This window comes from Camponotus vicinus, unplaced genomic scaffold, assembly GCF_025532165.1.
Source record: "Camponotus vicinus isolate PSW18456_S1 unplaced genomic scaffold, iyCamVici1.0 SCAF_14, whole genome shotgun sequence".
Taxonomy (NCBI): Eukaryota; Metazoa; Arthropoda; class Insecta; order Hymenoptera; family Formicidae; genus Camponotus; species Camponotus vicinus.
The window spans coordinates 5,509,137-5,532,577 of NW_028141950.1; the positions used below are offsets into that span (position 1 = coordinate 5,509,137).

Below are 23,441 nucleotides of genomic sequence, written 5' to 3' on the forward strand. Positions count from 1 at the left end.
ACCGAGATGATTAATCGAGCGTAGCTTGATAATCTTCTTCGATACGATTGAAATCCCCGACATGGCGTCAATTTTCTCAATAAATTTAATTTTCGAGACTTTGACGAGAGATACCAAGAGTGTGTAATTTTTATTAAATTATTTATTAAATATATATAATATATTAAATTTATTAATATATCAAATTATTTATTATTTATTAAAATATTAAATTTTTATTAATATATTTAATAGAATCTAATGAAAAATATTAATTTTTTATTGGATTCTCTTAATTTTATAATTTAATAGGAGAAAGAAATATAAAATATAGCTGAAATGGCAGAAATATAAAAGAATGTGCTTTTCTCTTCCTTTCAAGTAGCTTGCTTCCTTCGAGCCGAAAGTAACCAGCTTCTCGGCAAATTAAATCTCGCGATACGTGACTCCCGTTCGATGATCTCTCATCTGTCAGCGTCCGCAAGTGTCGGTCCGAGCGTGTACCGGGTGTGCCGTATCGTCACGTCTCGCGAATCCGATTTCAAGACAGTTAACTTAATTATCGTTGTTGCGGCGCTCGGAAAACGAGATGGGATATCTCGCGCCGTCGATCGCCGCGATGAGGGATGAGGTCGTCGAGGGAAAAAGTAAAAAGGGAGGCGAGGGGAAAGGAGATGGGGAGAGATAAGTACGAGTAAGATAGGTAGGTCGCCGGCTCTTCTCTCTCTTTCTCTCTCTCTCTCGCACTCCCTGTCGGGCGTGTTCATGTCCGATGCGACCTTCGGCCTCTCTTGTGGGCCTGGTGTGCTTGCCCGGCACGGATTGAATCTACGGTACCGCTATCTCCTGCCGCCCTCCGCGCGGTCCGCTGCGGGAGCACAAAATGGCATCGCTACCCTACATATTCCGCATCAAAATGAAGCTAACGCGCGGTTATGCTATGGCCGATCTTCCTCCGTTATGTTATAATTTGAGCATCATCAATTCTTTGTTTATCAAGATTCTTTCTTCTCTCCATCTGCGACACCTGTTGTACAAACGCTCTTATCACTGACATTTTTTATGAATATTAATGAAGAGTTTTACCTCTTATTTTATTAATTACTTGGTGCATAAAAATAATAAAATAAATAGAATAAATAGAATAAAATTAATAAAATAGAATAAAATTAATAAAATAGAATAAAGTTAATAAAATAAATAGAATAAATAGAATAAAGTTAATAAAATAAATAGAAAATATCAAAAAATATTGTAATTATTATAATAATAAAATTAATAAAATAAAAAATAAGAAAATATAAATGGGAAGAAACAGGAAATTATTATAAATAAACAAACAAAATAATAGGAGAGTAAAGAGAATATAATGAATAATGCAATTTGAAATATTATTTAGAATCTATTTGGAGGCTAAATAAAAATTCGCGTTCTTGAATAAAAAAAAGTGAACTGTTAGTCGAGAGATTAATAATGTTTCCAGTTGAGAACATTCATTTTCTTGAAGGTGATTTGCAAAGTGATGAACGCGGAATCCGTTGCAGCCGCACACCTCTCGCACGATCGTCAGGTCAACTTTGGGTCACATGATCGGTATTCGGGACGCTCGTATTCGTTTAATTAGATTTTCCGCGATATCCCCGGCAGTGTTCGCTCTCTCGAGAATTACTTGATGGACAGATAATAGCATTTATTATTATTATTTGTACTTAGCACGAGTTAGATTATCTTGTCGGTGATTACTGTCCATCATTTTTTTAAAATAAAACAATCTATTCTCTTAAATTATGCAAATTTCTAAGTAAACGTTTTGTGTTCTTAGATTATACAATTATCAATTTAAAATAATATTCTCGTCTTTTATTTCTTCCATAATAATTTTATAGAAAAGAAAAATGGCACCGAAAAATAGTAAGGTATTTTTCTCTTATATAATATATTTAATATATCCTCCAATTAAAAAATATTAAAATGTCTTGATAGGAAATTTTTTGCGTAAAATCATCTCTTCACAAAGAGATAAGATATATGCAAGGACTTTTTTATACATATTCACTCGAATTTACGATCGTGACGTCGTACATAGATTAGATTCGTCGATGTAACTTTGACAGCGTCAATCAGAATATTTCTGATAAGATAATTATTCGTCGAGTTTTTTCTTTCCTCATTAACTGAGCGAGATCACGGTTAATTATCGTCTCGCCGGATCGAGAGCGAACAGGTTTGTCAACTCTTCGGTTCAAAAATCAAAGAGAGCTGCTGTAAAGAATCTTCGACTGATATTTCGAAACCGGCTTCGCTAAATAATGCTACTTAAATTTATAAATTTCTCGTTTGTAAAAGTTAATAGAATGAAAAAAACAATCTCGAAGCATTTTATATCTTCAGTTGACGTTGGAATTTGTGCCATTCTGTTTTTTACCAAGAAGATTAAATCGTTTTGCAATTATAATTTTTTTCAATAAAAATAAAATATTGAAATATACATAAAATATATTATGCGAAAATTTTTAATAATTTGTACTATGAATATTTATATCTGTGATTTTATACATGTTTTAAAGAAATTACAACTATAATACACAAGTTAATGAGAAATATCGTTGAAAAGATACAATCTATGGACTAGAGAAATCGCTCTAGTCTTTTCGAGGCAGCTAAACAGAATCTTATGTAAATATATGATATAACTAGTTCTGCGGATAGGATTGGCTCCGCGACGGTTTAATATTATATCTGAATTCAATCGCGCCCAGGATCTGCGCGATAATCTCGTTTACATAATTTCATTAGCTTTTATCCCGAGCAAGAGAGAGAGCCGACGATTTATCAGCCGAGGTAAATATGCAAAACGCACTAGCCAACTGAGGTAATCGAGATAAGATTCAATCATTCCGCATCGCGATGAACGAGAAGGCTGAAGAGAAACGTTAGCTACGACTTTGTTATTCTGCAATAATCTCATCGCATCGAAGAATATTGGTCTCATCACAACTTGCCATCAGACGGTCGTCCCTGATCACTCTTCAACATTGATACTCGTCAACACTCGATCGATCGAGAGCCCGATTCGGGGATCTCCTTCGCAGGAATCCGAAGATCTTGGGTGTATCGATTCCTCAAGCCTGCATTAAACGGCGATCGTTTCCTATAAACGCGAGCTCTTATCGCCTCGTCGGCGTTTCTGTAGAACCAGAGGGGCTTTTCATTAATTAGAATTATTTCGATTCCCAGGCACGGATGCTGTTACCCACGTGTCTTTTTCATAAATTAAGAGGAGCAAAGCACCCATCAAGTTAGCTCATTATGCCATGAATGAAATTACTTTCATCGGTCATTGATCTGTTACGACATTCTGCGATTCCTGAGAAACATCGTTTAATATCTATTAATTAAAACGTGATGGTCTATTAAACTTGAATCTTATTTTAAATATAAATAAAAATAGACTGCTAAATAAGTCTAAAAATAGACTACTAAATAAATCTGAAAATAGACTACTGAATAAATGAAAAATAGATTACTATCTTATCTTAGATAAGATATAGGCTGATATCTTGTTCAAAATAAATATGTTAAAAATAATCTTGTTAAAAATAAGCATGTTTTTTCTTGGCAAAATTTCCGGAAATGCATCGTTTTCGTAATTTTTCAATATATTTAATATTCTTTACAATACATTCGCAGCTTCTTGATATATTTAATATTCTTTATAATACATTTGTAGTTTCTTGATTCTTTATAATTAAATAATTTCTCATGTAAAAATTTTATTATAATTCTTTTATAATTAAATCTAATATTTACATTTTTATAATAAAACACTTAAAAAATTTTACATAAATTAATATAAAAGAAATTCCTTTAAGACAACAAAATATGTTTTCCGGCTTAATTACTTAACGTTATAAATTAAATAAAAAAATAAATGATAATTTAATATTATCGATTTAATCTTTGTAACCAAGATGACATAAAAATATAAGCTAACGATTCATTTCCAGAATTGTTACTGAAGGAGAAGGACTTTTCTTTTTTGACAAAGGATATTTTTTATTTATATCTATATATATTTAAATATATATAAAATAGAATTTAGAATTATATAGGACAAATTTGTAGTAAATATCCACTGAAAATACAGGTTCACGGAATTTTATGGTTATGAAAATATCCGTAAGTATACTTTAGATGGATAGGCATCCACGTGGAACGGACAGAAACTTTCTGACCAAGAGACCAGAGAGTTTTGGACGGTAATTATCCAAGTCTTGCCGACATATAACGAGATATAAATTACAATCCTGAACCGAGGGAGACCAGACCTCTATCGCTCGCTGTCTCTCTTTTTTCAAAGTTAATTTCTTTTTTTCCGGTTTTCTTGCGATTGGTTCAAAAGTCGAGAGCCTAATTTTACAGACATTTCTTTATGCGGTTCTTGACGCATGAATACACGCGTGTCAGTAAATTACCTTTTTTTTCTCTCTTTTACAGCTCTTACAAAGTACGTAAAGTATCACTGCTTCAAGTTAATATCTTATCATTTATTATAATTATCATTTATGATCATTTATTAGAATTTCATTCTGCTTATCATTTATTATAATTTCATTCTGCTATCGAAATGCTAGGATCTTTGCACAACTTGTCAAATAACTGTACATATAATTTATATATTTAAGAAACATATATATCTCTTAATACAGAGATTAATAAGGGATTTAATTAAATCCTTACGTAATAATAGATATAACTTTATACGCGAGATATAATATTCCAAAAGGAAATTATTATCTCTGCTGCGGGGAATCTCATCGTCATCCGGTAATTTAATCATATCTTAGCGTTAAATTCACTATGCTGTTGCGATTTAATGTCACATTTTGATTAATCGTCTTCGAACGCGCAGAAATTTATGCGCTGCATCGATTGACCAGGAGTATATAAGCACGCTAATCAACATGTTTATCGGCCCGTCCGTCTTTCTCGCTCCCCTCTTAATCGTACGACATTCTTTCCTTCCCTTCGAGCAAACCGGCATTTCTAATCGGCGATTAACGTGCAACCAGCAGCTGTGCGCATGAGGTCACTGGCTTAAACGTCGCTGAGATCGGCTACTTTGTTTATTCCATCCTATCTATTGCTCGCATATGGTACATGCATGTACTTCCGTTATTTAACTTCTTGTAACCTTCTTGTAAATTATGAAAATTACGAAAACATAGAGCCTTTTTGCGTGCGATTCTGAAGATATCAAAGCGGGATTTAAAAGATTTTTTATTATAAATTGTTATTATAAATTATTACTTTTAAATTATAAATTATAAATTATTATTATAAATTATTATTATTATTATAAATTATTATTATTATAAGAAACATTTTTTCTCATCCAATTATTATTTTAAATAAGTAAATAATTTTGTAAGTAAATAATTTTATTTTAAATAAGTGAATAATTAAATTATTCAGGTGCATTTATTCGTTGATACTAATTACACCTTTTTTTCTGTTACAGGTAAGTCTCACGGAAGTAGCTTGAAAGCGATGCCACAATCAAGGTCAGATATTTCTAATTTGCTATTTGTCGGACCTGTAAAAGAAAGGGATAGAGTCGTAAAGCTTTCTTTTCACCGCGAACGGCTTTCGCGAGATTCATCCCGTGCGGTTTCGTTAAATTACAACGGGGCAACAAGTCGTTCGCCTGCCAACAGTACGCCAGGAATGTTCGCTCCTCTCGTTGGTAATGCACGTACGTCGTTAACATTACGTCGAGTGCACCCGCCCAACACGCCCGTTATATCCGACGCAGGCGTTATTCCCGTTCTGTCAATAGCCGGCGAGCGAACGTGTCGGGATATAACCGCGATGCTGTTACAGGAAGTCATCCTACTTATCTTTGGCTCATAATTTAACAGCGAGTTGCGAGCTACAAATACAATCATTGGAGAACAAGCCATTAAATTTACTCGATTGTATTATTATATAATTCTTCCAAACTAAAATAAAATATATATGTCCATTAAATTTACTTGATTGTATTATTATATAATTCTTCTAAAATAAAATAAAATATATATAAGCCCATTAAATTTACTTAATTGTATTATTATATAATTCTTTTAAAATAAAATAAAATATAAATTAAAATAAGATATATAAATTAAAATAAGATATAAAATTAAATTTAAATGTTTCATAAATCGCGTAAAGCACAAGAAGAAAAAAGGATAAGCTGGTGAGTTATTTCTATAGAGTATGCAATTTTATTCAGGACAACTTTTTAATTTCTTGAAATTGACTGAGAAAACAATGACATTTTTTACCACTTGTTAACATAAATTACTATTACGCCGTTTACTTATCGGGGTCAAGCCATTGCGATAGTTACGCCTCCCAAATTTAAGCGTACCGTAGCCGAGGGGTTAATAATGTCGGGTTAATCAAGTCAGGAGAGAAAGAGAGAGAGAAATATTCACGAGATCATAACTTGAGCGTAGCAATGATGTTATCAGAGTGACATACTCCTGAGTCGCCTAATGACGGAATAATGACATGCCCGTTACATCCGATAAAAGCCTCAGTCTCTCATTTCGTCGAGCGATGACGGATCTCTGCACTTGTGAAGCAGGTGCAATTTGGCATTTTTACGATTCCCGTTAGGATCGAGAGCGAGATCAAAGATGGAGATCGAGCGATAATCGAGAGCTCGTCAAATTATTATTTCGCTGCGCGATATTCATCGGAATGACACGCAGAGTTTAAATCGCTCGTGATATCAAGCTGATTTTTGCGCGACCAGAATTTTTACCGTTGATCCTTATTTATCAATTGCGTAGATCTGCAAATTATATTTTATTCATACACGAAAATTTGTAGAATTATATATTATTAAATTAATTTCTTTAATTTTATATATTATAATATTTTATTATAATATTTTATTTTTTAAATTTTATATATTGTAATATTATAATATTATATTTTTAATTTTATTTAGTTTTTAATATCAGAAGGAAGTTATAGTTTCAAGCAATGATAGCAATTTTTACCTAATTTTATGTTATATATTTTTTTTTAATATAAATGGAATTTTATTTTAATATGATAGTAAAATTTTTTATTAAATTACGTAACGCATTTACTGACATGATCATAACTTTTAGCAACAAAGAGGAATGCAACGTCATACGTTTCTTAAAGATAGAAGTTTCGTGCAGAACAAATCTGTTATTTATGCATGCAACGTTCTGGCTGTATATCGATTATAATGATATCATGAAAAAACGTTTCGCAACACAAATAATAACAGCAATCAGTGTCACTTATATCTACTGAATTTCATCACGTCAAAGGTCGTAAAAAAGTAGGGGAAAGACGAGGATGGGAACCTTTGTCGCGGAATTTATGTTTTGCATCGCTAGTTTTATTACCATGGTATCTTGCCCTGATTCAACGGTCTAATTGTCACCAACTTATTTAAATGGAATCAATGCATTATCACTGAAAAGCATAGCATTTTATTATATATTTATTCAATCAAAAAAAAAATAGGACACTCTTCGATCATTACCTGAAATTCGTCCATTTCGATCACGCTATTTATCTAATATCGTCTCGATTAAAAAGAGGCGATTCCTAACTTAATCGAATCATTGCCGGACTCGATCGTAAAACAATATTGCTAGGAGCGATGTTCACATTGTCGATTCCCCTGTTTGTCGATACGATCAGGAAGATGATCAGAGCCAATTACGATCGAGAAGTCGCGTTGGCGATCGGATGTGTCTTGGACAATCCTCAACGTTGTCGACGCGATCCATGCAGAGTCTGTGCGTTGATTAATCATGAGATTTCGATCTAATTGGATTATAGAGGCTGCGCCTTGCTTCTCTAGTTTCCATTCGTCATCATCCGAATCGTCCCGTCCCCCTTCGTCGAATCACAACGTTTCACATCTATCTGCATCTCTTTCTCTCTGCCTCTATCCTGGCTGATGTTCGCCGAGGATCCTCTGTTCCTTCGTTTCGTTCGTTGTGTCAAGAATATCAAAAGAATCGGCTGACCGATGATTTGTTGCTGACAGTGCCGACAGGTCTGGTTTAATGGGGGGTCCTTACTTATGGATGGCTCTCCAACATCAGTGAGATGCTCTCGTTTCTTTCTCTTATGGTGCTCTCGTAAAGTCGAGTCGCGTCTGTAAAATGCTGATCCTTGCGTTGGTGAGATAATGACGTGTGATGTGCAGTATTTTTCGAATTATGCTTATCATATGTTTTCTGTCAAAATACAAGTTATGTATTTATTATAGATACTTTCTCAATTCGCCTATTGTTATTATTTTATACATTATAATCTATTAAAAAGAATCATATGAAGCATTTATTTCACTTATATTAGGATCAAGAATAATTATCATTAGGTTAAAGTTCGAATAATTTGCAGGAATTTTACTCGAAAAATATTACACGACTTTTCATCATTTGTATTAAGCTAATCTCTACCTTAATAGAGTTGTGACTGATCGTCCGTCCAGTGACGCAATCATTTTACCATACGTCATTCTCTGTTGCTCAGACTCTTATTCTCTGCATTGCCCGGTATTGTTGGTCTCGCTTTATTAGCCTCGACGCCCGCGACGCGTAGCAAGCGAGATTCCAGGTGCGAACGGATAAAGGATGCGGACCGTTATGATGGTCTAAGATGAAGCGAAAGGATCCGGCGCGAGCTCTTCGGGGTGTAAGTGTGGCACGGTATGCCTCGGGCCTCGTATGGAGGTTACGAAGCGCAGGAGAGAAGCCGCAGCTTGCACGATCTCATCGATATCCTCGACGACCACACCCACGTTCTCTCCTGCCCGCTCTCTATCCTTCTCATTTTTCTCTCTTCATTTTTCTTTCTCTCTCTTTCTCCCTCGCCGATGAGGAGAGAAACGACTCGTTCTCAGATATCTCGACAGCGCTAGATCAGAGAGCATTTGCATCCTGGCTACACGCTTGCTCCACTTGCGAGACCCAAGGTTCGTTCGTCTTCTCGAGACGTGCATTCTCACCTGCATCTGGCGCCAAATACGCTCCACGCGGTTTTAAACGATGCTTATCTCTATTTTTTTCTAAGTTGCATAGTGTAATGTTGTTCTTTCACTTATATATTTGTAATCTCGCTATGATTTATCGATCCTCGACAGGATACTACGTATTGTAAATTACAGTGTCATTTCGAAATAAACTTATTATAAGGCAATGTTGATGTAAGCTCCGACAATAGATAATGTCACTCTAAATAATGGATTCTATTAATCGAATGAGAAGAAAAATCAATGCGTTTAATTGTCGGAGGACTGTTGATGTTGATGCTGAAACCTTTAATTTTTATCGTACGCCGATACATCGTGCAATTATTATTCATGTCCGATGCGGGGCCGGATATTGATAGTAAATGCAAGGAGAGAATTGTGATTTCCGGTGAAAATCATCCGCGTTTCATCCTCGCGAACATGTATGATGTTGAAACATGACGTTGAAACGTTCTAATCGAGAAAAAATTGATAGAAACATTATATATATTCAAGTTCCTCTCGCGCGAAATCTCGTTTTATCGAAATTTATTTCTTCATCATACAAATATTAAAAGCATAATTTACATCGATATTCAGGGCGGAATTAATATGAGCAAAAGAATGTAAAAAGTTATATTAAATATTTTTTCCGCCACTATTTCGATTAGACATTTAAAATAATTTAATATTGAGCTATTTTATATAGTATAAAAATTCAAATAAAAAATAAATAAAAATAAAAATAAATTCAAATTCAAATAAATTTAAAAAAATTAATTTAAATAAATTAAAATAAATTAAAATTCAAAAAATAAATTTAAAAAAATAAATTTTAATAAATTACAATAAATTAAAATAAAAAATGAATTAATATCATATGTACAATGGCTAAAGAAATGAATCTGTGCCTCATATGAGCTTTACTCTTCATTTCTTCTTTTTTTTTCTGCCCGCATATTCTATGGTTGAATGCCATGGCATTGGCATCTTCGAGTCTCTAAAACGCGGTGGCAAACGTAACCGTTGGAAAGGTCGCGCCTTATATAGGATGTATGCAACACGCAATCGCGTTATCCGTAGCATACATGCATAACTGGGATATGCCCTCTTTACCCAATGCCTGGATGCTTTTACATGGTGTGAATCAACACGATGGCCGGATCGAAATGTTAACATCGCCGTGGAAACCTACGTTCGCGTTAAAGTTTAACCTGTCCGACAGACTCGTAAATACGGTGCCACGCTCCTTTATATCGTGCGGAGATATATAGAATACTTGAAGGCGCGAGCTGTATGAATTCAGCGCCTTGCTGTGTGTGAACTGGTTTCCTCGGTACTGTTAGTACAAGCTGGTTAATGCTAACCAATCTCATCGGAGCTGTCGCAACAGACGATGTCGCAATCACTTTTACTATGTTTCTGTCGTGAGGAAAATATATGTATTTGTCAAAGTTTAGGTATCCTAATTGATTACACGATTAAACAAAAAAATTTCAAGTCTACAAAAAGAGTATAATTGTTATTCTTCATAATTTTTTTTACATTGAATATTGATTTCTAAATTACTTTACATATTGAGAAATTTGTTAAATATTTATAATAAATTAATAATTAATTATAATAAATTAATATATATATATATATATAATTAATTTATTATAAATTAAATATATAATAGATTAAAATTGCAAGAAAGGTCTATTCAAATATATTTTATCATGTTACAATTACAATATATTGAAGATATATTGTCTTGTTTCAATAAAAATTAAATATACCTTGGAATTTTTATTTGAAAGAATCTTTCAATTATGGTTAAAATCTTCTTATTGTATAGAATCTATTCTAGAAAAGTTGCAAATTAAATCATGAAAAATTTACCAAATAATTTTCAATTATGTGTATTCAATTTTAAAGGTATTAAAGTCGCCAAATATATATTTGTCAAAATTAACGAATTTAAAATTTACCTCAAATGTATACATCTTTTCATGTATATGTAATTTTTTATAAAAATTCAAATTATATTAAAATATCCTATATATTTTTTAATTTTGTCTACAAATTTCTCAAAATTATAACATAATTTGGAAGCCAAAATCCATATTCAATTAAAAAAGATCACGAGAAATAGTTATTCTCTTTCTTATATTTTTTGGAAACTGCAATATCATAGTTTCTTTCAATAAGACAAGTGGACTTTGCTACTTAAAATTAATCTTTTCCCTCAGAAGAAATTATAATCTTCTTTCTGGCGTACGAAATATCCTTTTCTCTTCTTTTAACGAACGAGCAGACGAGAGGTTTATTTTACCGGAAATATTTTACTGGTAATTCGATGTCGGGACGCGATTATGCGGGGTCCCTACGACACGGCCGTCAAAAAGAGCCTGGGAGATGTATATCGATAGTCCCCATTCACGCGTGGGAGATCGCCGTAATGCTGGTAACACACGAGCCTGTGCCCGTCCACCACGCCCCAAACAATTACCGAGTAGTCGAGGCGATAAATCAGCCGTGAAACTGTCTACGAGCAAAGTGTGTAGCGCCATACGAGGGGGAGTGGGATATGCGCTCTGCGGATCGATGCGATCGTCGATTCCATCGGGAAATCGAGAGTCCTTATCCGAGCGAGGAGGAACGATCAGCTGATAAATCTCTCGGAACTCTCAGAATTCCTCCCTGAAATCCAACCACGCGGCCTCGCCCGATCCATCGGCCTGATCCATCTCTCTCAATGCGAACACTTTGTTCGAGAAAGGAAGGAATGTCGGATTAAAATAGAAACTAGTATAATTCCGTTGAACGCAGCCAAGATTTCCATGCCGTTCACATGTGAAAGTAATTTTTACTCGCTCTTTGATTTGTTTTCTCGAGAAGGATTGTTTTAAACTGTGTGTCTTAATGATGCTCCTATAAAATTCAATGGGCTTGTTGAAGATATAAGATAATGATGTCGAAATTGAATCACGATGAGTACTAAAATCAGCTCGTAAAGTTGACATGCATCTTCGACATCATTATAATGGATTTACAGTCATCGATCATCTTCGACAGACTCCTACTCTTACGAGATCCTCGTGTTCTTCTTTCACTATTCACTATTACATCATATATTATTAACCTAATTATGCTATTAATCACATTCCTTATTATATTAAGGCAGTGTTCACAGTTCGTTTCTCCCGAGGAATCTGTATTTTCCAAGTAATATATAAATGCTATCCTGCGAGATCTCATTTTGTTACGTAATAATATCATGTGTGTGTGTTTGTGGAGCCGGCGTATCACTTCCTGGAAACTCATAAATTATTAAGAATGATTCATTATATTTTCTTATTAAACAGTAGCAATATTTTATTAATCGTGAGGAGGATAAAAATGAACGAGTGACAGAAATATAATGGAATCAGGAACGAACGATCGCGAGATCTCTCGTTCCTGATTCCCACCTACGAGATGAAAACGGAGCGCGAGATATACGCTCCTCGATTACGTAAAACTTATCTGTAATTCCCATAGTACACCGAGGCGTTGGTACGTGTGCTTTCTACACGACCCGGAGATCTACGCGAGATCGCAGTGCCAGCTCTAGGCTGACCGAGTCGACTTTTTAATGCATTCCAGGGCAAAATTCCGTCTTCATCTTCAGTCCCGGATTTTTTATAGGTCATTTGATGGCCGCTGGAAGACGTCGCGAAACGAGATTATCTCTCGGCGGAGGGATACTTGCTTAATCATGACGAGGAAACGGTACCCGTGAGAAAAAGGCTGGCAATTCGCTGATCTAAGCGTTCGCTTGCCTCGCATTTGCCTAGAGCCGGCCCTGTCTCCACACGTCGGGCATGCAACGCGCCACACCCAGGTCACAGCACCTACGGTGAAGCTTATTTTTTACGCGGAACGGGAGAGGGGATTCCCGTCTGCGAAAGATACCGATACGCCGTCTCTGTGACTGAGTCACTTGCAGGCATACACGGTCCCATTCTGACTCTCCAGGGCAGTGATCAGGGGAAAAAGAGCAGGGCGTTTGGCGTCACAGAAATATTCGAGTTGATAAATTACTTTATGACGTTTCTAGATATTTTCCAGACATATTTTATATTTTTGGGTCAGCTCGGTTGGAGGAAGCTGTGTTTTATAGATCCAGGTTTCTTTCTTTGTCATCCATCATCTCCCTTGCCATCTGCTTCTCTTTCTTGTCCTCTTCTTCTTTTCATTCGCCCGCGTAAAGAAAGGTCGATCGGCTACCTTCCGCGTCCCTGTCCCTTCTTAGTAGATAACCTTGGTAGCCAGCCCATCATCGGCTTCCCGCCGAGAGAGACGCCACGTTTTAATGAGTATCACGCACGCGATATTCTATTCGCGAGATGCAAATCATCATGTGACTCGATCGTCGATCCTCAAGTTGTATTAAATTTGCTGCTATTCCAATGTAAAGTGGGAGTTCCTTCATCTTAGAGTCCAAGATTTTCCGAATGATGGAAAACTCTACTCGACTGACGTACGTCCTTGCAAGACTCGTCCTCATCCGGATAATCTGATCGGGTCTGACTCTCTTCAACGTGGTACATACCATCGAATCGGCATCTCGATTCAACAATCGCGTAGTTTGTCCTACGTGAACGATCGGAGACCACGCGAGAGGATGATTTCTTTCCTACTCTCCCGCCGGCATGCCATAAATCCTTCCTCCTCCTTATTTGCCCACGTGGCAGGTAGCACCGGGTGGCCGCACACCTGCGCGCAAACACAATGCGACTCAGAAGCGATAGAACGAACGTTTCCATTGGAAACTCGATGGCCGATCTGAATTTATACGATGAGGAGGCTGGAAGGGAATGGAAGAAGCTTCCCGTATATTTAAAAGTTATCACAAAGTGCGCTTGTAAGCTCGAACTGCGCGTATTTTCCCAAGATGAGTCCGAGGTCGTAATCGTAAACCGGTGGCTTGATCGCGGAGGATTAAAGCCGGGTGGCCTCTCTTTCCTCAACCGTGAACGATCCTGTTATAGAGCATCGCGCCGAACGCTATATCGCGATAATTAGTTCGCCCGTGAAAAATAGCAACGCCGCGAATTTGCATAATGCGGATCAGATTACGCCATGGCGCACGAACAATCCCGAACGGGACGACGATTTTCATGGGATTACCGCTCCGTCGTAACTTGGGGTTTTTGCCCCGCATTAATTAACGTTCGCGATTCGATGTGCGAATCTCTCCTGATATTTTCTCCGTTAATTTTAAAACGAATGAATCGGACGATGATCTATATTTGCCATTTTTTCAAGTCTTTTTAATATCCTAAATCTTAATTTATATTCGATAAATATAATTATTAAAATTTATGACCCTCTTTTGTCGTAAATATTTAACGTCTTGAAATATTTAAATATGACGTAATAAATTCTTTATTTATTAGCATTATTATTATCTCTCTCACGGCAATCTTTATTTTAAAAATTTATCATAATTTATTTTTAAATCTAAACTAAAATAAAAAATTGTAAGAACGCTTGCTCTCAGCCCTAAATATCTGCTATTTTTTTTAAGTCTTTTTAATGTCGTCCTAATTTATCTTCGATATAAAATATAATTATTAAATTATTTATTAACATTCTTATTATCTCATGGCAATTTTTATTATAAAAATTTATCACATTTATTTTTAAATCTAGATTAAAATAAAAAATTGTAAGAACGCTTGCTCTCAGCCCTAAATAATTTAATTCCTAATTTCTATAAAGAAATTTGAAATTATTATGTTTATTAATTTATCAATTAATTATGACATTAAAAATTATATATACCGATGAAATATGCAAATTTGCTATCGAACGAGAAAGAGAAGGAATGCATGTGCTTTAATGCTTATGCTTTTCACGTCATTACCGATACATGTGCGCTCGTTAGCATAAACTTCACGGAAACTGTGAAAACAAATTCGTAGTTGGCAAGTCACGTGTGTGTGTGTGGGTAGTTGACTTTATCCTCGTTCGGAGTTTCGCGAGCGTAGGAAGTTTCGACGTGTGTGGACCGGCCCTTGGTGCAGGGAACCCGCTGACAAGCCGAAGGGGGAAACGACGATCTTCGAACGCGTCACGGACAGATGCGCGCCGCAATTAGTCTCCGCGAGACTTGAATGGCGTGCAGAAGAGGAGGAATCCGGACAATTTGCATAATCCTCCGTCATAGCACGCGAACTCGCGAATACGTCAGAACGACGAATGTCCTCCCGTCGAAATTTTCTCCCTTTCTTTTTGTGAGAAAGATTGAATGCCTCCCTTATATCCTGGATACGTTGAATCTCCAGAGCATCGTGCGATATTCTCGGCATAATTTCCAACCGTAAATGTTTTATATTAGCACATAAAATATCTTAGTATTATATTAATTATCGATAATTATCCAGTAATTTACTAATATCATATAATATTGACAATATTGAGAATTAAACGATTTTTTGGGAGGATAATTTAAATGATATGTATTTTTCTATTTCTATAAAAACTTATTTTAAAAAAATATTAAATGATTCATCTGTAAAATTATTTAAAAAAAATATTAAATGATTCATTAATTGTAAAAAATACTTTACTCCTATCTAATTATATTTATTTAATAAATATATTTATTTAATACGCATTTAAAAAAATATATACTTATCGATATATATTAATATAAATAAGATAATTTATTAAATATAAAAATATAAAAAAAATATAATAAACTATTTACTTAATAATTATAAAGAAAAATATTGCATTCAAAGCTTCTTAAAATGAAATTAGATTACAACAAAATTAAATTACAATGAGAATTTGCTTCTCTCAAAATACTTCTCGATCGATGAACGATAACTGGCTTCCACTAGAAAAACGACTTGATTTCTCGATTCGCTTGTAGCCACGCCGGTTTCATTCGTACAACGGTCCGGTCAATTACGATCGATTAATCGGGCTGTAACTTATAGAAAAAGTACAACTCTAGGAAATCATCATCGTAGAAACTTGCGCGAAACAACCGTCTTGGGAATAGCGTCGACTAGGTGGTCGAGAGATACGTCATCTTATCTTTCTCGGTTTACTATTGCACTGTTACGTCGATCGATCGCCTTATTCAGACTTTCAGGAAGCATCGTTGTGTGACTGTCGTTGAGTTATCGGAATCGCACGGGATCGATCGTCAGATTCGTAAAATTGCTTCTAAAAAAAAATGATTCTCGTCGCACATTAATATCAACAAAACAACCTTCATCTCTGATGACGAAATACTTTCATGCGTTATGAATTGCCAATTGTGTAATTATCATTGTATTAAAGATTAACATGATTTCTTGATTGAAAATTATTGAAATAAAATTCGAAGTCTACTGATAAAATTTGTTCGAATTAAAAAGTATTAATTCCAATTTTGAGTCAACTTAAAGTTCAAGAGAAAATTTGAAATTTTAAGATTATTTTCTTATTTAATTTAAATAATTTCTTATTTAATTTAACTAATTTCTTATTTAATTTAAATAATTTTATCCTTCTTATTTAATTTAAATAATTTTATCATTTAATTATTCAATTAAAGTGATTATCAGAATGTAAAAAGTATACTCTGAAGACTGGAATTTTTTAGTTTTTTCGAAAAATTTATCCCATACTATGTTAAAAGAAAAGTAAAACGAATGATGTAAATCCAGCTGCGACGCCCGCCGGTTTCTTGGCTAATGTCGTTGAGATGCAATGCATCGTCGAGCATCGCTGGAATCCACGAGGAAATTCCAGCGCTCTGCCTTGGTAGAAGCGCATTCGGTTTACGAGCGCGTTGAGTTTCCGGATTTTTCATTTCTTCCAGCGAAGCGAATCATCCTCCAGAACCGAGGAAGAAGCGCTTCGACTCTCTTAACAGAGATCTACAGTTAAACAGACAAACGTGCGCGATCCTACGAGATGGATTCAGTGATTATATCCTGCTGAAAAGCGCCATCCATCGTTGGTATTTCTTCATAATATATGCAGTTTAAAGAATTTAAATTTTTCGGAATCTCATTTTACAATGCGTAAATTTTAAATATACAAATATTTTTAAAAATAGAGATTTTATATATTTTAAAAAAATATTTAATATATAAATAATAATAATAATGTAATAATTCTTAATTAAATTAATAATTGAAATTTTAAATTGATAAAAATATAATAAATAAGAAAAGAGATTGAAGTAAAATTTTAGAATAGTTTAAGAATTATAAAAACTTGAAGAAATTTTCTTCACGTAACTATTTATTCGAGGAGTAAAATTTTAGCGAAGGACAATCGCAGCTTTCTATATGCATTTGACATTATCATGCGTTTCCAGAGACAAGCAAATCCTCGATAATGCACGCTCTCTACAAATATCGATGCCAATACCTCTGCAATAGATGAGAGATTCTCCTGAAGCAGAAGACTTGCACGCATCGATGCGTGAAATTTTTTTCACGGCGACCGTAAAACGCAGCGGGGCCTCGCGGAATGAATTCGCGACGCGGAATTCGAGATTCGCGAATCGATCATTCTCGGGGCCCGCGATTAAGAATCTCCTCTACCGTTAGCGCATCTCTCGACGCGTCAATTCTCTCAGCTGTAGCCGACCAGAGTCTCGGACGAGTAATCGCGCGGTGCACCCACCTAGGAGACCTTCTCCCCAGGTAGATTTTACTGTTAAGCCGACAGACACGACGCGTCGGTGAATCGCGGTTCCGATTGTACGAACAAGCGAACAGCCAATCGCTCCTCTCGACCGAGATTGGCTCGTAGTCAATTATCATTTGATGGCGAATCGTAGAGCGTCATGAGCCCATTATTTTCGGCTTTCATCTCTCTCCTCTCTGTCTCTCTCTTATTCTCGATTATTTAATTTTTTTTTCTGCGAAAAAAATCATAATCCCCGGATGATTTCTGATTAAGGAAACGCCAACGTATCACCGACTCTATTTCGAGGATTGATAAATGACGCATCGATCGCGAGAGATTTATTATGAATATACGAATCTAAAATTAATTACGGTTTCAATTAAAGCCGGAGGAAAGTCCGTGATTATTTTCGATTATGAATACTGACCTCGGGGAGAAGGGTTGCGCGTGTTGCGACCTCTTTATCATTATCCTTTCTATCCGTAAGCGGGACGTCTTAGAGGTGTAATGTACATTTAATAACGGGGCTTGATCGTTTCAACACGGACGAGAAAAATACTAATGATTTCGAGATATCAATCAAGATATATCATACCTCATATTCTCACTCATTTAACATTAAATTGAAGGATTATTTTTTTACATAATCATTAAATAGATAAGTAGAATTCATTCATCAAAAAGCCATATTTAATATTACGCAAAAATTAATTAATCGTTGAAAAAGCTTCGGGATTAATGAATAATATGTACAGTTCAAAAGTGTACATCCAGGTCGACAAGCAGAAAAATCCCCGCACATTGAGCTGGATTTATTCGCGCGACTACAATTACCGTGCGTGAGTGAACTCATTTTTGCGTAACATCGTTTATACGCTCGCGTGTACATCGAACTTGATGGCACTTTGCATTAAGGAGGGCAGGTACATGCCTGGCATGCGTGTGAGAAACGATACCCTCGGGTACAGCGTAATTATCGGGCTCATTAAAGCGGCCGATTTGGCGGCGCAATTAAGCGTGGACAATTTGTAAAGCTCCGATATTTATTTGGCGCATTACGCCGCGCAATCCTGTTTTTTGTCCCCCTTCGCAACGGTCTGTGCCTCCTTCCGTAAGCAGCCTGGACAGGGAGGACGGGAGGACGATGGAAGAAGAGGAGGAAGGAGCAGGAGGGGAGAGATACGACGGTGGAGGAGGCGGCAAGTAGAAGAAGGAAGACTTCGATCTTACGGTGTCCCCTCATTTCCTTGATGAGGGGCCTGATGGGGCCCTCTTTTTCATTCGATTCGGTAAATAACACAGCCCGGCCGCCGCTACCATTGCCAGCAATTCGACTTCTTGGCCTGCGACTCGCCGCGACTCGTCATTATGTCGTCGCGCATTAACGTCATCACGAGGACGAGGATCGGGAAGAGGGAGAGGAAGAGGGATGTATCCGTAGAAGAGCCGATGACTCTTGCGGGAGGAACGAGGAAGGGCGAGCGAGAGAGGGCAATGTCGCGAATGTTGCTTACTCAGGTAGCAACAGATCTCTCCTCCTCTACCCGAGCAATATCCGCGACCGTTAATCGCGAAAATCAGCTGAGCCACCTGCAGGTGCTCCGCGTCTCACCTTCGACTTCGCCTCTCGCCCCGGATTTGACATCTGCCTCGCGATAACTTGAAATCATCCTCGTCACCACCGATGCAAATGTAATCCGTGAGTTTTACTGTCAACAGAGATTCTCGAATACAAGTTTTCGAGATTTGCAATCTCATCAAATCGAAACTAGGAAGATACTTGAATGAATGGAAAATGGAAAGCGAGTTAAAACCGAGAAGAAGATTAAATATAGAATAGAATATAAAAGTAAAATGCTAAAGAAAGCATAAAATAAATTTCTAAATGCAATAATAAAAGTGAAATAATTTAAATAAATAAAATAAATCATTTAAGATTGAGAAGTATAATTTTTGAGATGAATCGAAATGTCAAGCGAAGTCATTAACCATTCAATGAAATATAATAAAAAATAATTTAATTATATATATAATTATTATTAAAATAGATTTGTTATGTATTAATTTTTTCTATAAAACCGCACATATATATTTAATAATTTTGCATCGAAAAATTACGAGTTATTAGTAGTAATCTATTTTTTATCGCGAGTGTATTATTTTAGAAATTTTGTCAAATTGTTTTTATCAAATATTCTATTCAATATGATTATCGTTAAAATTCGAGAGACACAAATCTCTTCTCGAACTTCCCTTGGCGATTATATCGACGCTGGTTTCCGCCGCGGGCCAAAAGTGGATCTCGCTGGCGTATCAAGGGACCACTTATGGAGACCGCCGCGTATCCTCTCACGAATCCTGGCAGCGTAGAGAATGAATCGAATTTACATCCTCTCGCCTTTGAGATACGTTCCTTCGGGTCATTCGCGGTAATAATAACACGAGTCTCGCAGATGCAGACGAAAAGATTATCAAGAAAGTGGCGCTGTCATGCCAGGCCAGCGATTAAACAATACCCGGCGGGCCAAAGATAACGTTTGAGCTGAATAAAACGTACGAAAAGAGGAGAAGAGAGAAAATTTAAATATTCATAAATAATATTTAAATATTTGTAGCTGGAAGAATCAAATACTCAAAGTATCTTTCCTAAACATCATTAATATTTGACTTATAGATAAAGATTAAAAAACTGCTTTAACAAGCTTTCAACATACTTAATATCATTATGAAATTTATGTATAAAAAATATGAAGCAAAATTGTGATCTTCTATTTAATTTTTGCCAAGGAAACATTTTTTTAAAAATCGAGAGGGGACGCTTGCGTATCCACTCTGCGCTCCTCCCACGCTTTTCCACGACGAGATACAACGAGATATCGCTTTTCTAACTTAAACGAACGCAGTAATAGTCGATACTCACACATAGGAGAAGGATACAGCATCCATGGTCCATGTGCGCGCAGCGAGTGCCTTCACTGGGCGTGCATCTGTATCGAGGAGGAAGAGGAGAGAGAAACACTGCACAACACACAACACGTACACAATCGGGTAAGAAACGGAGGGGACGCGGGGGATGGCTCTCGAGAAGCGCGAGTTGAACCGCGCTTGGGTTTTCGCATAGTTTATCAATGCGCGCGTAGGCTCGCTACGAGAACACCATGGCGAGGCAATAGATTACAATTATCCCAACACGCCTGGCCAAACGTGGGAGTGTGCAACGACGGCTGTTACAGGCAGATCGGTTTCTCTTTGCTTTCTCCCTCCTTCTCTCTCTCTCTCTTTCTCTCTCTTCCTCTTGCTCGTTCCTCGTTGTATCTGGTACTTCTCTGTCTCGCGTACAAGCGACGAGGCTGGATTAACTGTTCATTAGCGGGTGCCGATGATTGCCAAGTAGACTCGTGCCATAGAATTGAATACTTTGAAACTGCAAGAGATCTGAAATCAAGATTGAAATTCCATTATTGTCGAGGAAATTCTTTCGTCTCTTTTTTTGCGGCAATCGAAGTCATTATTATTGTGTATTTATGTCATTTGAATTTAAATTTATTTGATAATATTTTAATTATCTTTTTTTTAATTTAATTTGGTTTCAGTTCGAACTATCACATTCAATAATATGAATTATTTTTAATTATACGTTAATAATTAATTGTAAAATGTCTGAGAACACTTGACAATTAATGATAGCGAGGAAAAATATTGACATCATAGAATTAAAAAAATTTCCCTTCAAAGAAGGGAGAGAGTTTTTATGAGAAAGAATTTTTATGAGATATCTACATTTCGAGAAAATAAAGATATCAAGAACCTTTTAATCGCTTGCAATAAAAATGATCAGATCTGTCGGCACTCATGATACGCTTATAAATGTGCGCGTATATTGACATCATAGAATTAAAAAAAATATTATCTTAATATTTAAAAAAAAATCTCCCTTCAAAGAATAAAGAATTTTTATGAGATATCTACATTTCGAGAAAATAAAGATATCAAGAACCTTTTAATCGCTCGCAATAAAAATGATCAGATGTGTCGGCACTCATGATACGCTAAAATGTACATGTATAAATTGCTTATTACAGATCGATCGGATCGATTATAATCTCCCTAACGCGCTCCAGCAAACAATGTGGCAAGATACATACAAAGGCTCTTTCTCTCTCTCTCGCCGAGAGTCACTGTGTATCCCACGCGGAGATCAAACGAAACGGACGATGCCGCTTCTTTATTATCCCCGCAGAGTTTCGCCTCTCGATCAGAATTACGTTGCGATGCGAACTTCCTTGTCTTCGCGCGATACCGTTCCTCGTAATCACGTTGTATTATTCTACTTTATCTGCTCGCGCTTTATTCGTCGATCGATCGATCGATCGATCGGCGATCTTGCGCGGCAAAATCTGCGAGTAGCTGGAGAGAGAGAGAATCTCTTAAATGAACAGGCGGCCAAGATCGATTTAATAATTCGATTATTCCCCTTCGAGAAAAACCCGCGTCCCACCCTCGCCGAAAATCGACATCGATACCGATATCCGGCGGTCGGCGATCGGCGAAATAAATTCGCGTTGCTCCACAATCCCGGTACCGCTAGACGCTTAGTCGAACCCGGAATTGATCCGAGCGGATCGTCGAAATTGCAGCCAATGGCACGAATTGTGCAGTCTCCGAACGGGTCTCGAGATGCGGAGAACGGCAGGAGAGTCTCATCATCTTCATCATCATTCCGACGCACACGTGATCTCGCTCCGCTTCCCCCACCGCGCACGTTTCCTCCCGGAAATAAATCGTTCTCGGTACATTGTTGTCTATTGTAACGAATCGATTCGAGGCATCGACTTTCGGGATCGATGCAATTCGATTTCTTCATCTACATCTGTATCAAATCTGCACATGATTCTCTGGAAATATATTGACATAATCGAGCAAGATAGATTTTTTTTATTATTTCACGTCAATATGAAAAATTTATTTTTAAATGATACTTTCATAAAATCATGATTATGTGAAAATTTTTGACCAATGTAAAGGGATGTTGAACAGGTGCGTTGGTTCTTGCGGATCCTTGCTAGAGACGCCGACTTAATAAATAGTATCCCAATCGTATCGCAAAAAGACTCGAGCGGTTTCTGCCCGACATGATCGCGGATCGATGGTGCCCGATATTTATGAATCGACAACTATTCATTTAGTCCACGGATAGGATTGACAAGCGAGCATTACGAGCATTAGAAGAGAGGCGTGGAAGTCGGCGGATACGTCGCTCGACGAAGGATAATACTAGCTCCCGAACTAAGTCCAGACACGCGTGGCGAGCAGCGAGGATGCAGAAAGGATGCAGAAAGGATTAAAAAAAAATGGGATCGTTTCTCTCGCGAGAGCCAAGTATCCCTTCTCCCCTTTGCAGGATCCGGGGATCCCGTATCTCTTAGAGCGGCGATCCTTAGGTAAATTAATGTCTTCGAAGCGTCTCCTTTGGAGATCGTTAATAATAGCACCGCGTCGAGAAAATTGAGCGGCTTATTTGAGATTAATTATGGCTTTTCGTTACTAGCTTGCGTATCCGTTTATTTCGTATTGACAACCCCTTTCGTTCGCCTTCATATTTTTTTCAAGATAAAATATAGCGTGTTATATATTATTATTATTATTACTTGTGCGAGGTAACAAATGAAACTTTGCAACTGAGGGAACGCTTTCATATATTACTTGATTATAATTATGTAAATTTAACTATTAC

General features: G+C 36.4%; 1 protein-coding gene and 2 long non-coding RNA genes across 7 annotated transcripts in view; 1 reads left to right on the plus strand and 2 right to left on the minus strand.

Moving 5' to 3' along the window:
* The window catches only part of LOC145965177 (uncharacterized), a 154,836-nt gene extending 134,099 nt beyond the window's left edge, over positions 1-20,737 (minus strand). The window contains exon 1 of the long non-coding RNA XR_014436635.1: positions 20,628-20,737. This is a non-coding gene — a long non-coding RNA (uncharacterized LOC145965177). The remainder of the gene's footprint in view (positions 1-20,627) is intronic.
* The window catches only part of N (neurogenic locus Notch protein), a 252,263-nt gene that overhangs the window by 214,891 nt on the left and 13,931 nt on the right, over positions 1-23,441 (plus strand). The window lies entirely within an intron of this gene.
* On the minus strand, positions 7,249-9,320 carry LOC145965182 (uncharacterized). The gene is made up of 3 exons (XR_014436639.1): positions 8,487-9,320; positions 7,556-8,261; positions 7,249-7,485 (listed from the first exon to the last, which is right to left on the minus strand). It is a non-coding gene; the product is annotated as an uncharacterized LOC145965182 (long non-coding RNA).